Consider the following 16,041-nt stretch of genomic DNA (forward strand, 5'->3'; position numbering starts at 1 on the left):
GCGGAGAAACAGTGATGGGGAATGTGAGTAGGGATTGCTTGCATCTTGCCTTCTAAGGCAGTGGACTGGAGAGGGCAAGTATGTGTGTGCATGTGTGTGTGTGCGAGTGTGTGTTTGTGTGTGAGGGAGAGAGAGAGAGCAGATGAAAAAACTAAGAGGGACAGGGGCAGACCACTTGGCAGCAGGAGCTTCATAATTAGACACAGAATTTCAGACTCAGTAGGAAGTCCAAAACTTACCGAATTGATTGCTTTATTTTCTAGAAAAAGAAACTGATGTCCAGAGAGATTGAGAGCCTAGCCTCAAATCATTCAACATTGAGTAATTAGCATTTTAAACCAGCAACATCCTTGGAAAGAAACATGTACCAGTCATCACTCAGATTGTAGGCATTAGTTAGCTGGCAGGGCTGCTCTGGGGAGAGGAAGTGTCTGCCTTCTTTGGAGTTCCTTCCTCAGACCTGGGTTTGGCAGGAGGGGCATGACAGGAGCTTTTCTGTCCTTGCAGACATGACAGACACAAAATCAGACATCAAATGAACACTTAGCCAACTACCCCTATGGCTAGCTTACAAATGATCCTCTGAAAAAGTTAGATTTGGAGATCAAAGCCAGTTAAGAAACATTTTGTGTATCTTTTATATATTCTTAAAAGTAGGACCCTTTCGCTTTTTTGTTCTTTTTTTTTGTTGTTCTTTTCTTTTTTTTATTGTTGTTCTATTACAGTTGTCCCATTTTTCTGCCATTGCTCTCACCTGTCCCACCCACCCCCTTCTCCCACAGTCGATCCCTGCCCTGTTGTTCATGTCCACGGCTCATTTATACCTGTCACTTTTAAGCGTCAAATGTTAAGATGCTGAATGATGGGCTATGTATACTGGGCCCAAGATGATATTTTTTGGGGTAGCTTGAGAACAGGAAGGTCTGTATGTATGAAAAGGGAAAACTTTCATCAGGATCATATTGGGAGAGGATTACCATTCTGTGTTGTGGCCACAAGAGTAACAGATGATCTTGGGACAGGCTAGCCTTGATTTTGAGGGCCTCTAGGAGCAGGGAGTGGAGGGTAAGGAAAGGAGTGTTGATATAGTATGAATTCAACTTGCTGCGTTTGCTCCCTGTGCAGGGGCCTTGCTCTAGATGGGTGCCCTGAAGTGCACAGTGTCTGTTCCTCCTGCAGATGCTGCGTGGCTGGGTATAAGTGCTCCCCACAGTGTGCTCGACAATCCCAGACACCAGTGGCAGCCTCTGTGTCCCCGTCAGACACAGCCTGTTTGGGGTTGATGTGTCTCCGGACTTGTTACCAATGTGTTTTTCTTCTCCTTTTCTTCCAACTTCACCTACCTCCACCTCTGAAAAAACAAAGTTTTCAAAGTGGTCTGAAGGTTCATTTATGCTGATTTTTTGTTGTTGTTGTTGTTATTTTGTAACTAATTTGTTTCCTGTTCATATAAGTAATTTACTTTAAAAAGTGCTATCCTTCTCTCAGACCTCCAGCTTTCTCATCTACACAATGTATTTTTGAAGAATCTTTAGGGAGTTATTGAATTTGTTGGAACTGCTACTATAGAAGCAATTCAGATGACAGAATCCCACTTTTAACTTGCTTTACTAGCAACAATTTATTTTTCCTTTAGCTTCAAGGAGTAGCAGTAGGGAATAGGGTGTTCTGAAAAGAAGAAAACCATTCCAAATGAATTGCTGGTTTCCAGCTAGGCACATGGAAAAAGGTTTTTATTTCAGTGACCTCTCCACTCATTGGAAAACCCTGGGCTGGTGGATTTCATGACCCCAAGTGTGAATGCTCTCGAGTTACTGGGATGATGAAGGTAAATCGCTGGAAAGAGGATGCTCTATTAGTAGGTTCAGGGGTGTTACGGAGACATGCTGTCCTTTGGCATTAAGACACATCATTTCTTCCAGTTGCGTGATACTATTCAGGAATAGCTCCTCCAAATCCCCAACTACAGGGAGTACATATGGCATGAAGAGCTTTTAGAGAGTTAGCCTTAACCTGGGTTAAGTTTTAGCATGGCCAATGGCAAAACTCAGGGATTCCCGCTGGATTTGTTCAATGTATTTCTTACTTAGAGACATTCCCTACCCCAGTTTTGGGTTTCTCTATTCTAGCATTCGGTTCTATATGGTATTATTTAAAATAATGCAAGAAATGAGAGGGCAGGGGAGCTGAGCTCTGCCACAACCACCTGTGGAACTATTCAAACATTTTAATTTATTCAACAAATATTTAAATGAGTCCTTTTTACACATCACGTCTTGGAGATACAAAAACATATAATATGCAGTTCTTATCCTTGCTATTTACGGGGAGGGGCGGGTAGAGAGCTGACTTCACAAATAGAACACGAGTGACTTCTCCTTTGTGGTTATCTTTTTACATATATATATATATGTGAGACCTAGAACTGGGCTAGAGGATGCCAGGGTCCCTTTATCATGATGCACTCATTTGTACAAAATTTGTTAAACATCCAATAAACACTTATCTGACTGAAAATTGGCAAACAGTTCCTGCTTCTCCCAGTTTATAGGGGGTGATGCTGAAGATGAATGAAGCAATATGTACAAAATGCTTTAATAAGCAACTTGGAGAAAGACATGATATAAGTTTGAGGCATTATTATTAACAGAAAAACGAAAACAAGGGCCAATGTTTTCAGAGAGACCAGATGGCTGCTTTGTTTAGAATTTGAGTATAAAGGAGAAAAAGAGATACTTGCCATATTGTTTAGGCCCTGCATTTGAATGACTTTACAATGCCAAAACAATCTGGTTAGGAAAGTCCCATGGATTGAAAATAGCTCCTACACTGATCAAACTATAATTAATATAACAAAGAAATGACAGTAAGAAAAATCCTAATAAAAAATGCCACAGTGACAACTGACAACCCAGCAAAAACTTCCATTTTTGCATAAACTCTAGAAATGTAATTTGTCCTGTCTTCAGGAGTTATACCACACAGAGGAACAAATTAGAGGGAACTGATTTAAAACTGTTTCTTTCTGAAGTCATCCCTGCCCCCCAAGTGACTTCAGTTTTCTATGACTAATTTAGGAAATCTTAAGGATTCATCAGAAATTGGCAATCCTCTCCCACCTTTGCTGTTGGGTGCTGATAGAGAATTCTGTGAGTTGGGGTAGTTTAATTAGAGAGCAAACATCGAGGACCTGCAGTGATGTTGTGGAAGGTGGGATGAAGGAAAGACCTTTGACAAGGTTTTGAGAAAAGAGTTGTGAAATAGTTTCTAGCTCTCTTCCTTTATTTCTTAATTATTTCTTATGCTTTGTCTCTGCACTACACAGTTCATTACTGCATCCATTGGGCATGATCCTTTCCCTCAGGTGCCTATGGCTCTTGAATTGACCAAACATGTGGGCTGTGAGAATGAGTCTTAGGCCACCAGGCTGACTCTCTGTTCAGGTGCTGTGTAACTTGTGGTGCTACTGGTCAGGGTGACCTCAGTCTTTCTGGTCCTTGTCTTTTTTTTTTTTTTTTTTCACTGTGGAAAAATGAGCTTAACCAGAATGTTCATTCTGACACTAATCTGACTTCAGGTCCACATTGTTTTGTATACAGTCGTAGGAAGGCTGGTAATGGCTTTTCATTTGGGAGTGTTTAAAAACAAACATGCCTCAAGACAATAGTAACAGTTAAGTCTACATTGCCGAGGTGGGAACCTCTCAACTATTCTCTCAGCGGGATTGTAGAAACTGTCCCTCAGGCCACTGGCAGCCCCTGATGTCAGGGTGGCATAGTTGGGGGTGGCTCCCTCAGTCCGACAGGCAGCAGGCTGGGATTAGGGGATGCACCTCTAGAGTCTGGAGTTCTGGGTTCTAGCCCCACTTTCTGTTCCTCACCATGTGGGACCCTCTTGAAGGTTTCTCCATATCTGATTCACTGGTTGGTCTGTGAGTTACCAAAGCAATGAGAAGACAATGTACTCTGCCCTCAAGGTCAAGTCTTTGCTCAGAGTACTCCTTGGGGTCCTCTCACAGTGTGCTACACATGCACAGTCACCCAAGGGGGTGACAGACAGGGAGGCATTTAGTTAGACACCTAATTCTTTCTACCTTATATCTGAGTTAGAAGTATAATTATTAGTTGTATAAGTGACCCTTTCCATGTCGTTCCTGGAAACCCACCCTTTTTTCTTGAACTGCAGGTGCACATACCTCTCCTTTGGTCCAACCATACCACACAGCACCTACTGGGTATTATGCTTGCCTTGTGCCCGAGACTGGACTCAGCTGTGTCCTGATCATTTCTGAAGCCTCAGCATGTTCCTTGGTAACTGACATATAGTAAATGTTCAATAAATGTCAGTTGAGTGAATGCAGGGTGGATGGATGATTTTGTATTTCCTTACCAGGTCATGAGTTCCTCGAGGGCACTGACCATGTCTAATGAATTTCTTTCTGTCACCAAGTGTCCAGCCCAAGGCTTTGAATGCAGTATGTAATCAGCTGCTGTTTGTTGAATTGCTTTGAAGAGAACTAGAGATGGATCTGGAGCAGAGAAGGCACTTTTAAGTATAAACCATTCAGCTTGGTTGCATTGGGTATCTTTGGAAAACTCAGCTGACAGAGGTCATAGAGCTCTGATTGAGCACCATGGGTGTGTGTGGGCAGTTTATTCTCCTGAATGTCTGCTTGTCTGTCTCTGCCACATGCAGACCCCTTTGGTTTGGTTGGCTGTGCTACTGATTGTCTCTTATCCTTGGTCTGTTGCAAGTGACATTTTCCCCCTGTTATTTGAGCTCATTATTCAAGGCTTGAATTAGGGTAAATTGTCTGCGTAGTGCTGCTTCATTTGATTTTAAACAGTTTGCGGGCAAGGCTAGTGTTTTCTTGTAATTATTGTGCTCTCTACATCGGAGATCCCAACCCCTGGGCCACAACCTGCTATCAGTCGATGGCCTGTTAGGAACCGGGCTGCACAGAGGAGGTGAGCAGCGGTGAGTGAGTGAAACTGCGTCCTACTCCCCAGGGCTGTCATTACCACCTGAGCTCCACCCCCACCCCCACATCCATGGAAAAATTGTTCCATGAAACCAATCCCTGGTGCCAAAAAGGTTGGGGACCCCTGTTCTACATGGATTCTGGCAGAGCCATCTACAGAGAAAATGCTCAGTAAATGTCTGTGAACTTGAATTTCATTCCACTGCCTTAAGTCTCCTACTGTCTTTCACCTTTTCTTAGGAGCCAGCTTGTGTAATAATGCCACTCATACAATGAAGACTACAACGTAAACTTAATCAAATTTAAAAAAGCGTGTTTCTTTCTCCAAATTCCACATTTTGTGTGTGTGTGTGTATCAAAATAACTTTGTTTTTGAGTGTGCCTGATTTTTAAACAATCATATAATACTAATATACTTGCTGCCCTTACTATTCTTCATTGTCCACGAAAGCTCTTTAATATGGGGTTTGTTCAGAAAAAGTCCAGCCATTGTTAATGTTATGTACAAGAATGGTTTGTGTGACATTGATATAACCTGGCAGCCAAGGAGAGTGGACTGGAATGCGCATGTGTGAACAATGATGACTTCACTGTACTAGTCAGTGGGGACAGTGGATGAGGTTGAGTGAGCATGTGCCCTGTGTGGCCATCACATTCAAAATGACTGAGCGAGTAGAGCAATGAATCTGCATCAGATTTTGCATTAAGCTTGAGAATTCCTCTGCGAAAATTATTTAGATGATTCAGAAGGCCGGAGTTCTGGGCAACTGGTGATTGGCAGCTTCATCACGACAATGTGCCTGCTCATGCATCACATCTTGTGCAATTTTTTTGTGAAACATCAAATCACCAAGGTAACTCAGCCTCCCTACAGCCCAGATTTGGTGCCCTGCAGCTTACTTCTGGCTTTTTCCAAAACTAAAATCACTTTTAAAAGGGAAGAGATTTCAAACTGTGGATGAAATTCAGGAAAATATGGTGGGCAGCTGATGGCAACTGGGAGAACTGTGTGAGGTCCCAAGATGCCTACTTTGAAGGGGACTGAGGCATCATTGTCCTATGTACAATGTTTCTTGTATCTTCTTCAATAAATGTCTATTTTTCATATTACAAAGCTGGATACTTTCTGTACATACCTTGTATGTTAGGAAAACAAAAAGATTACTGTTCCTTGATTGTGATTGTTGAAATATGTTTTCAAAGTTTTCCATTTTAGTTTTTGGCTGATACCAAAACAGTGTGACATGACAGGAGGATTTGTATTAAAATGGCCTTGGATGAGCTATGTACTTCTTAAAATCATTGTGTTATTTTGAGCAAGTTTCTTTGTCCCTTGTTATTTCATTATCACCAAAATTAGATTATAGAACAAGATGATCTCCACAAGTCTTCCTTTTCATTATTAACATGAAATCCATGGTACCTGATGTCTTTGGGAATATGCATATATTTCTAAACATTTACTTCATTTTTCTGCCCTTTGAGTGGGAATGATGACCCATAAATCTCTGTAATCGTAAGCCTCAGAAACTACAGAACCCTCTAGGAACCAGACACTTTGCAATCCATTGCACTAATTTATTTGTGATTAATATCCTCTGCCCCTACTCATTTCCCAAGCTTAGGTTTTGAAATTTTATCATAAGGAATTCTTTCCCTCCTGCACTAAATATCTTGCTCAAAGTTCTTAACACATTAAGTGTCTTAACAATTTACTGACATCTAAGGCTTTTCTTTCACTTTTTACAATCTCAGATGTGAGGTTCTGGCGACTTGGCCTCCTTTGCTAGACATTAGTGAACTAAACGCTGGAGTGGGGACTTCAGCTGTCTCAAGTCACCCAGATGAACTAGAACAGGAACTATATTCAGCCTGTATTTGAAGGTTTAATAGGAAAGTCTTCGACCATCAGAAATCAGAGAGGCATGTCATTGTGGAGTGTTGAGTCCTCAGTGTGACTAAGCTCACATCGCTTGAACAGAAAGAGCCTCACTTGATCCAACTGTGAAATGGGGTAATGACTTTTTTTCTGCGTTAAGGTGACTTCTGGAGAGTTCTTCCTACCCTGGGATCTGTAATTTTTTGAGCAATTAAAACCTATACCCAAGGTACTAATTGCCAGGTACTTTGGTGTGGAAAAAAGGTTGAGGCCATTTTTAGAGCCTTAAACTATTTATAGACTAGTTGGTAAGATAGAAATATCTTTGTAAAGATAGGGAATAGTTTTATATATTATAAAAGGAAGGTGATAAAATTGATGTTCACATATGTAAAGTACTTTAACATTTTTTAAATAGACTAGTGAAATTGGTTTGTCATTTTTTTGTTGTTGTGAAAATTGAACCAGGGAGAGAAATAAAATGATGTTATCATTATCAATCTAAGGACACTGTAAAACAGCAGATGGCCAAAGCTTTTTCTAGAAATTAGGAACTGCAAAGGAGTTTAGTATCTTCTAGTCTAGTGGATTGTAATCTTGGCCACTTAACTAAAACTCCCAGAGGACTTTAAAAATATGCACTGTTCCTAAACTGCTCACCTGAACTGTGAAGTCTTTGCATGGGGTCAGCGTTTGAGTTTTATTTTAAAGCTCCTGGGAAAACCCCTTATCTAGTCTGGATCTTAGATCTCTGTCTTTGATGGAATTTTGGTTAACATCTTACTCCATGGGCTGCACATCTGTGCTATCATCTCCTTGACATCTGAGTGAAAACTTCTGGACAACCAAGAATTTCACCCAAATGACATGAATGCCCTGGGAACTCTACTGAAAAGGCTCCTGGGTTCTGCAGGGACAAGCAATAAATGTTGTATAAAGGAAGAGAAGGAGTTAATGTTTTTACCTTGGGACGTGCCTTCTTTTTATGCTTCTAAGAATGTTAAAAAATGATAGCAAGGAGTATATTTCATTGCTTTAATTGTTCAAGGCCTTTTAGAAGTATGTGCAATAAAATACCATTTAAGCTAACTGACCTTTATATTTTAATGCTTTTTTGGAAGGGAACAATACCTGATATTCAGCTGCAGTATAATTTTTTTTTTTTTTTTTTTCAGTCAGCAGAGCCTGTTTTAGAGTCAGAGGACTGAGAGTTTGCTACCTTCCCAGATATTTTACCCATTTTAGTTTAAACATCAAGTTCCATTGGGTTGATGGTTCTTGACCTCATAATGTCTAACCGTCATATCTTTTTCTCCCCCTCTCCAAACTTATCCAGGAAGGAAACTTCAAGGCCTGAGTCACTAATTTTTTTTTCTTCTGCTGGGAAGGTCAGGTGTATAGCGGAAGGCGACACATGTGACCTAATCCATATTCTGACAAAAAGAGTGCTCCCTGTCTCCCACCCCCATCCATTTGGTGACACTTAACCTCACAGGCCACCGAAGATAGACTTTTAAAAATTGATGCTAGCTATAACCTTGTTAGATATAGTTTATCTTCCAGTTTTAAACTTGCTCTTTCTAGAAGGGAAATAGTACTCGGATTGCAAATGTGGTGAACTGGAATTTCAGAGGCTTGAGCTGACCTAGAGATCTTGTAATTGTAGCCCTGGTTACAGATCCGCTGTGTCCTTGGACCTCTTAGGTGTTGTTCATAGAGTATTTCTCCATGGCAAGAAATTAAAATATACAAAATTCTTTGTGCAGCCATGAAATATATGTACATATAATATTATATGGAATGAAGTAGCTTGGTCTTAATTTATAATTTAAAAATACTATTAGAATATAGTACTAATTCTTAGTTACTATGTTTTTTCTTATTTTTTCCTTTAATGTTTTTAATGTAAGTGATTTCAAGCATAAAAAGTCACAAGAATAAGAATAATCCAAATAATATCCATATGCTTTTATCCAGATTCATTTACTGTTAACATTTTAGCTCATTTGCATTCTCCCCCTCCCTTTCTGTTTCATTATATTCGTCGTCGTCGGCAGCCGTCCGTCTCGAGAGACGATGGTGTAGCTTCTTAAGAGTCTATCTGCACCGCCGAGAATGGCTGTGCAGTCCGACTCGGGAGTGACACGGTATCTGTCTCCTCCCGTGTTGAATCGACATCTTGCGATGACGCTGGAGTGTCCTCTCCAGTGAAGCTGAAGCTACAGAGCCTGGGCGGGGTGATACGGAGGGTCTGCTGTTGCCCATGCAGCAGACCCCCCCTCTCTTCGCAGCTGAAGGGTCCAAGGGAAAGACGGAGTCAATACAGCTTGGCTTCAGGTGCGCCGCAGGAGTTGCCGGTGTTGACTACAACGTCAAACCGCCTTAGGGACTCCGGCTCCGGATTTTCTGTCGGGGTTTACTCCCTTAGCCTTTCCCCTGAAGAGGTGTGCCGCAAGGCAGCGGAGGTTTTTTGGAGTCAGAGTTTTCCTTCTCTGATGTGCCCTGACTGGAAGATCGAACCAGCGACACTTAGCTCGCAGGCCGACGCTCAATCCACTGAGCCAAACCAGCCAGGGTTTCACATTATATTATACATTTATATATATATATATATATATATATATATATATATATATATATATATATATATATATATAATTTTAAATAAACACATGCAGACTATATGTTATTTTTTCTAAAGTTTTTGAGACTAAGTTGCAATCAAGTTTTCCTATGTATATTGAAAAATTTAACAATCTCTTCTTTTACTGGTTCTAGACTTTGCTTATAGTTAGAGAGTATTTCCCAACACCATGTTCACTCTTGTTATCTTCTGTTACCTGCACAGTTTCATTTTTCACCTGTAGATCTCTGAATTATTTGTAGTTTATTATTGTGTTTGCTGTGATGAATGGATCTACTTGTATCTTTTTACCAATGGTTATCTAGTGTTCCAACACCAAGTATGTAGTACAAAAATTCTTTGTCTCGCTGGTTTGAGATTGATGGTTACTTTTTAACCTACATCATGACTAGACATGAAGGACAATGAATGATGGTGAACAGTGGAACAGGGTGAGTAGAAGAATATGAAGTTCTGACTAGATTATGAGTTAGAACAAATTAGAACCTAAATCTCCTAACTTTTAACCCAGAACTCTCTCCCTCTTACAACTCAACCTCTCTGACCCGTTTCTCCTGTCAAATTGGTTAACATATTTAATTTAAAACAAAGGAAGTGTTAAGGAATTATCTGTGCTTTTCCTTTTCTTACTGATATCTGTAACCACTTCTTCATCCTGAAACACATCGTGAGAACTTGGCTACATTTTTGTGAGCACCTGTGACTCTTTCCCTTGTCTCTAGCACCTGGTCACATGCTGATTACTCACCTGTGCCCTCTTCTGCCAAATGGCCTTGTTGCAGAGGCGCCTCTACTTGTAGCCCATTCCTGCACTGGGTGACAAGGGGACTCTAGAGGTTTTTGGGTTGGAGGGGTGGGGCTGGCTTTACAGGTCCAAAATTCTCTGCCAAATGAGAAATATACCAAAGTCTCTTCTCCTATATTTTGGGGAATGATGACTTCCAAACAAATAGGTTTTCATACCTTTAAAGTCAAAGTTTAAACAATTGAAAATTTTTATAGAAAGCATAATGAACTTTTCTCTCTTTTGAAAAAAAAACTCAACTGATGATAATTTATTATTGATGGCACAGCCATTATAGTGAATTTTGCAAGCTGAGTTTGGCTAAATATTAGTCTTGTCTGATCTGTTGATAGGTAGGTATTCCATGAAAAGTGGGATTTTTGTGGTCAGACATGTTTGGGAAATGTCAACTTAAGGAATGTTTCATTTCTGTGGGATTTCAGGGCTCTTGGTATGAATTTGTCAAATTTATTTGATCAGGAACAAAAATCTGTCCTCCCTACCCTTATACTTATTAATAGCTTTGATACTTTGATCTGCATCATTAAGTTTATAGGGCTGTGGTATTGTATCATATAGTACCAGGATTTCACGCCTACTTTTGGCTTTATTGTTACCTTCTAAATTCTTCTAAATTTAAGCTCTGTGAAGGTAAGGACTACGCCTGTTTTATTCATTACTGTGGCACACACACCACAGTGCCTGGCATGTAGTAGGTGTTCATTAAGTATTTCTGAGCTGGAAGTTGTCAGCTCTCACTTAGCTTTTTTGCCGTATTTTTGGTGTGGTTTCCCTTACCAATATATGTTTTTAGCAGCAGTATCTTCCTTTTTAGTCTAAACAATCAGATAAACATGTTTGCAAAGAATTATGTATATGACTTCCTGGCCTCTCCAGAGGTGTGAGGCTTAGTCATGAATCATGATGAATACGTGATTTAATCATTGCAGCTTCTTGCCCGGGAACAGGCACATGGATTTGCCCCTGGGAGAAGCAGCTAGTTCACAGGCCCATGCCTGCAGTTGGGAGCTCTGCCCGCCTCTCTCAGTTCAGGATGCGTACTGGAAACCACTGGTGGCTTTCTCTGTCCCATGTGGCTTCTGTGTTGAATAGTTGTTCTGATCAGCAGCTGCTCTGATGAACTCCTCTTTGAGCTGTTGTGAAAGATGATGGCCTATCTCCTGGAACTTGTCCAATTCTCCTTCCTTCCTCATCACATCCTAACCAGGATCCCACAAAAGATCCCATGTTTTAGGTTACTTGGTATTAACCATACACGTGGGCTTAGGTGCATGTAAATGAGTGCACACACACATTCACACACATGCACACTTCTGAGTGAGATAGGAACTCACATATCTAGGTTTAATACAGGAGTAATTTGGGAGCTCAGAATTCTGAGGGTATTCGTGTTCTTTGTTTATTTTCAACATTTTTTGGGTGCTCTTTTTGAATATATAAGTAATTAATTTTCGTTGTAGAAAATTAAGAAAACATCAAAAAGTATCAGGAACAAAATCTAGAGTGCCTGTAATTCCATTACTCCAGAATACATTACAAGAAATAACGTTCCATTGTGTGTGTGTGTCTGTGTGTATACATACCCTACAAACTGTTGTTCTGGGTCTTGCTTTATAAAGCAGTCCTCCATTGTTAAGTACATCCTGTACTTCTGACATTAAAATTAATACTTATAATTTTGTATTGCAATGCTCAACAGTTAACCTTTACTTAGTGCCTACAAGGCTAATCATTGTGCTATACACTCAGTGATTGTACCTTAATTTACCTTTGCACTTTCAGGCTCTTGCTCCGGGCTCGCCCTCTGTACTCATGGTTTTTGCTCAATAAACACCTGATGAATTTAAGTAAGTAGACATTAAACTAGAATTGGATCTGCCCACCTGTTCTTAAGAAGTTAAACTCTACAAGTGACGCATTCCAAATCTACAAAAGAAGGTGAGAACCAGAACAGTTGAAGCTGCCCTTATAAGGTCAGGAAGAGTTTTCTAAGATTTTACCAGTTCATGAGGTGTTACCTGCAGTGATTTGGAAGTGTCTGCCGGCTATAAGACAGGGCCTCACTTTATTTTGTGGTCAGCACAATTTGTAGCTGGTCCTCATCATTTTGAGCCTGGAACTCCCCATGCCCTTATTTAAAATAGCAAATCAGGGTTCATTGGTGAGATGGGGAGGAAATTGGCTTGCAATAGTGAGGTGCATAAGGCGGCCCAGGATCACTCAATTCCACTTTTGTCCATGCCTGGGAGCAAGAGCTTTGCATTAATTGGCTTGCTAGGGTCTGTGCTGTGGCTCAGGTGCTGTGGAAATGGAATTGGTTGTTAGAGGCATGGCATGGTTAAGCAAGAATCAGAGCAAAGAGTTTACAGGATCTAAAGGGGATTGATTATTCCCTGCTCCACAGGCATCTTCCTCTTTGGGGGACCCAAAAATTCATACCCACCAGACAGACTGGGTAGAATTCTTTCAATGCCTTTCCTCAGGTGAAAGATGTGGATGTGTAGCTGAATGATCAAAAATCACCCGGGGCAACAGATGTTAAAGGAGCATGCCCTTCCTGCCATGTCACCTCCCAACTGAATTTCTAACAGAGACTGACACCTAAATATTTAGAACCCTGAAGGCCTTGTCTTTCTCAGCCATACTCACCAGTCTGAGCACAGAGTCTGTCTCCTCTGTGTCATGGTGGGTAAATCCAGATTAAACCTTCACATTCCGACTCACTCTTACCTCGAAGTCACACGATGTTTGTGTGGCTTACTTATTATTCCTGTCATAGTTTCTTGGGAAAGTACTCTCTGTTGATGGAGATGTGGACAGCCTCCTGGTTGCTTCAGCGAAGAGGTTATGAACCATGTCATAGGATAGCAGTTTTCTCTGGTTGGCTGAATGCATCTACTACTGAGTGTGTGAATTCCTACTGGTAAAGGAGCAAAGAGGTGATGGGATGCCATGTCCACAGCTGGGTCATGCCAGGTGCTTTCATTGGATATCTCATACAGTCTTTCCAATACCCACTCAAAATATAGATACTCCCTCATTTTACAGATGAGCAAACTGAGGCTCAGAGCCTTTATGAGACTCTCCCAGGTCACAGAGGTAGTAGTCACAGGACTCTGAAAGGCAATGCAGTCTGTGTTTTTTTGTTTTGTTTCGTTTTTTTTTTTTTTTTTTTTTTTTTTTGCCTCTACACTGTGCCACCTGACATGTCATTTCAGAGCATCACTCTCTCTTATTCATAGATTCTGGGCATGCAGCCATCATGTGGGGCCTGAATGTCCTATTCTGTGAAGCCTTCCCTGACACCCCATCCCTCTCCCCACCACACACACCCTGTGTACAGACCTCTATAAACACTATAATGGTTAGCTGTGTATGTATTGGTCTCCAGTGCTGGACTGTGAGCTCTTCTAGATGTCTTACTTAGTATAGTGTCTTATTCTGGAGGGTTTTGAGACCTGTGTATTAAAGTTTCTATTTTTTGCCCCATATTGTACATTCAGGCTAAGGCACTAAAGATCCAGAAGTGCCATCTTAGAATTAGGCAACTCAGTTACCTTTAAGGATACACTGACTTTGTTTTTTGCTTTAATATTTGCCCTACAGCTGCTCTTTGGCTTAGATCTCTGCTTCAGCCTTTGGAAGGGTAAGAGAGTCAGGTACCTACTTCATTAACATTTTGGGCATCTCCAAGTTTATGCAGGAAGTAAGTGATTGGGTGCATGGTCAATGATGCTAACATCACATAAGTTACTGTCACATCAGCATAAAACCATTAGTAGTATGAAAAAATGTATTTCAGATTTGTTGTATATATCTAGATATTATTTTCCAGTTAATATCTGGAAAATTAAGCTAATTTCCAGATATTTGCTTTAAAACTTTGGTGAGTCTTTCACATGTAACTGGTAGTGAAGGATCTTGTTAAAGTGGTTTATACTTTGAGCGTCTATAAATTAATTGAAATGTAAAGGTATATATTATAAGGGTAAAAATGCAACAATATTTAATAGTGATTGTGAAAGCTATTTATGTTATGAGTAAAGGAATTATTAAGAACTTTCAAATAGTTAAACAATCAGGAAAATACATTGGTAGTTAATACTAGTCTTAGATTACTTTCACCTTAGTAGAACACATTAACGAGGTTACTTTGGGAAGAACATCATATTCTTTCTTAGCTAACAAGTGTTTATAAAGATACAGATTGCAAAAGAGGCATTATTATGAGATTAGATTATATCATAAGCCTAATTATTATATGATTGCTTGGTGAATGCATTTATAACATTGACAAGAATAATCATTGAGAACTATTTTTAAGCCTCAGTTATTTTATTTTACTTAAGGCCACGAATCTTTCCAGAAAATGCCTGTTTAAGAATTTTTCACATTTTTTGAAGATAAATTAAAAGTAGAATGCCAGCTTTGTCCCCTCAACATTTCATGATCAAGGAAACCTCCAAAATCCTGTACGGCAACATCAATGATAAATTATCTTCAACTCAGAGAAATTTCATATTTATTCTTGTGTCAAGGAAGTTCAGATGATGATGGCAATAGATTTCAGCCTCAGCTTTAGCTTAGTATTGATTTTAACACTCAGCTATTTGGCATTTGTCCAAAAAGGGTAATGCGTACAAATTTATCAGTGGATTTTTATGCTTTTTCACCAGGACCCAACATGTAGATGTGTCAAGGTCAGACTGGAACAAATCCCCTCACCTTTACCTACCATTAATTTGTATACAAATGGTTTCCATCATCACCATCCAGTAATTCTCCAGTAATCTGAAAGATGTCAGCGAGAATCATGTTATTAAATAGAGAGAATACGTGGCTTAGAGAAGTGAAGGACATTAGTTGTGTTACCAGGTAATGGTGGAGCCTGAGCATCTGATGCCATTTCCATCCTTGGCTTGTAGGCCTAGGTCTAGAGCTATTCCTGGCACAGAGAGAGTAAGGCATTTAATTTTCAGACTGACTGTCACATGAGAAGAATTATTGGCAAACTCATTAATTAGGGCTGTGTTTATTCTAGTTTTATTCTGACTGCTAATGACTTTAAGTTTAATTAAAGTTGCACATGTTCTTGAGGATGTCCATGCTCCTGATGCACCATGTAGCCCTAGCAGTCTTGGATTTTCTCTTACCTGCACAGTGAGGATGATGGTCCTGTTGCCTCCAGAGTCCTTTTATCTTTGCCATTCTGTCCTGTGATAAGTGCTGCAAAGAGGAAAGGCGAGGCCTAACAACTGTTGAAGCCCAAGCCAGTATGTATTTGCTGAGAAGCACGACTGGGGGAAATAAACTGACACATTAGTTTGAATAGGCTGGTTTTTAGTTGCCATTGGAAGCGTAAATAACACTTCTTTCTGGTTTATGAGATATGAAATTCGTTGTCTACCACATGCATTTCTCGTTTTTGTCTTCAGTTTGCAGTTGGGTCATGGAATTCAATTTTGGAGATAATTTCAGATTGGTTTATTTGCTCAGCAATAATAATAATGTATTCACAGTCATTTATTGAGCACCTGGTATGTGCCAGACTATGTATACACATTATTCCTAATCTTAAGAGAAAAACAACATGCAAGGCATATATTCTAATTCCTACTTTGCAAACCAGGAAATTTAGGCTCAGAGAGATTAAAGGACTTGTATTCTAATGCGGGGACACACCTTCACTGATTACATGATGCTGACAACCCTCCCATGGCACCTGCTCACAG

At 40.1% G+C, this 16,041-nt stretch overlaps 1 protein-coding gene across 4 annotated transcripts in view; it reads left to right on the forward strand.

Moving 5' to 3' along the window:
- Positions 1 to 16,041, forward strand: part of LPP (LIM domain containing preferred translocation partner in lipoma) — a 646,088-nt gene that overhangs the window by 72,037 nt on the left and 558,010 nt on the right. The window lies entirely within an intron of this gene.

This window comes from Furipterus horrens, unplaced genomic scaffold (assembly GCF_987537825.1).
Source record: "Furipterus horrens unplaced genomic scaffold, mFurHor1.1.pri manual_scaffold_1, whole genome shotgun sequence".
Taxonomy (NCBI): Eukaryota; Metazoa; Chordata; class Mammalia; order Chiroptera; family Furipteridae; genus Furipterus; species Furipterus horrens.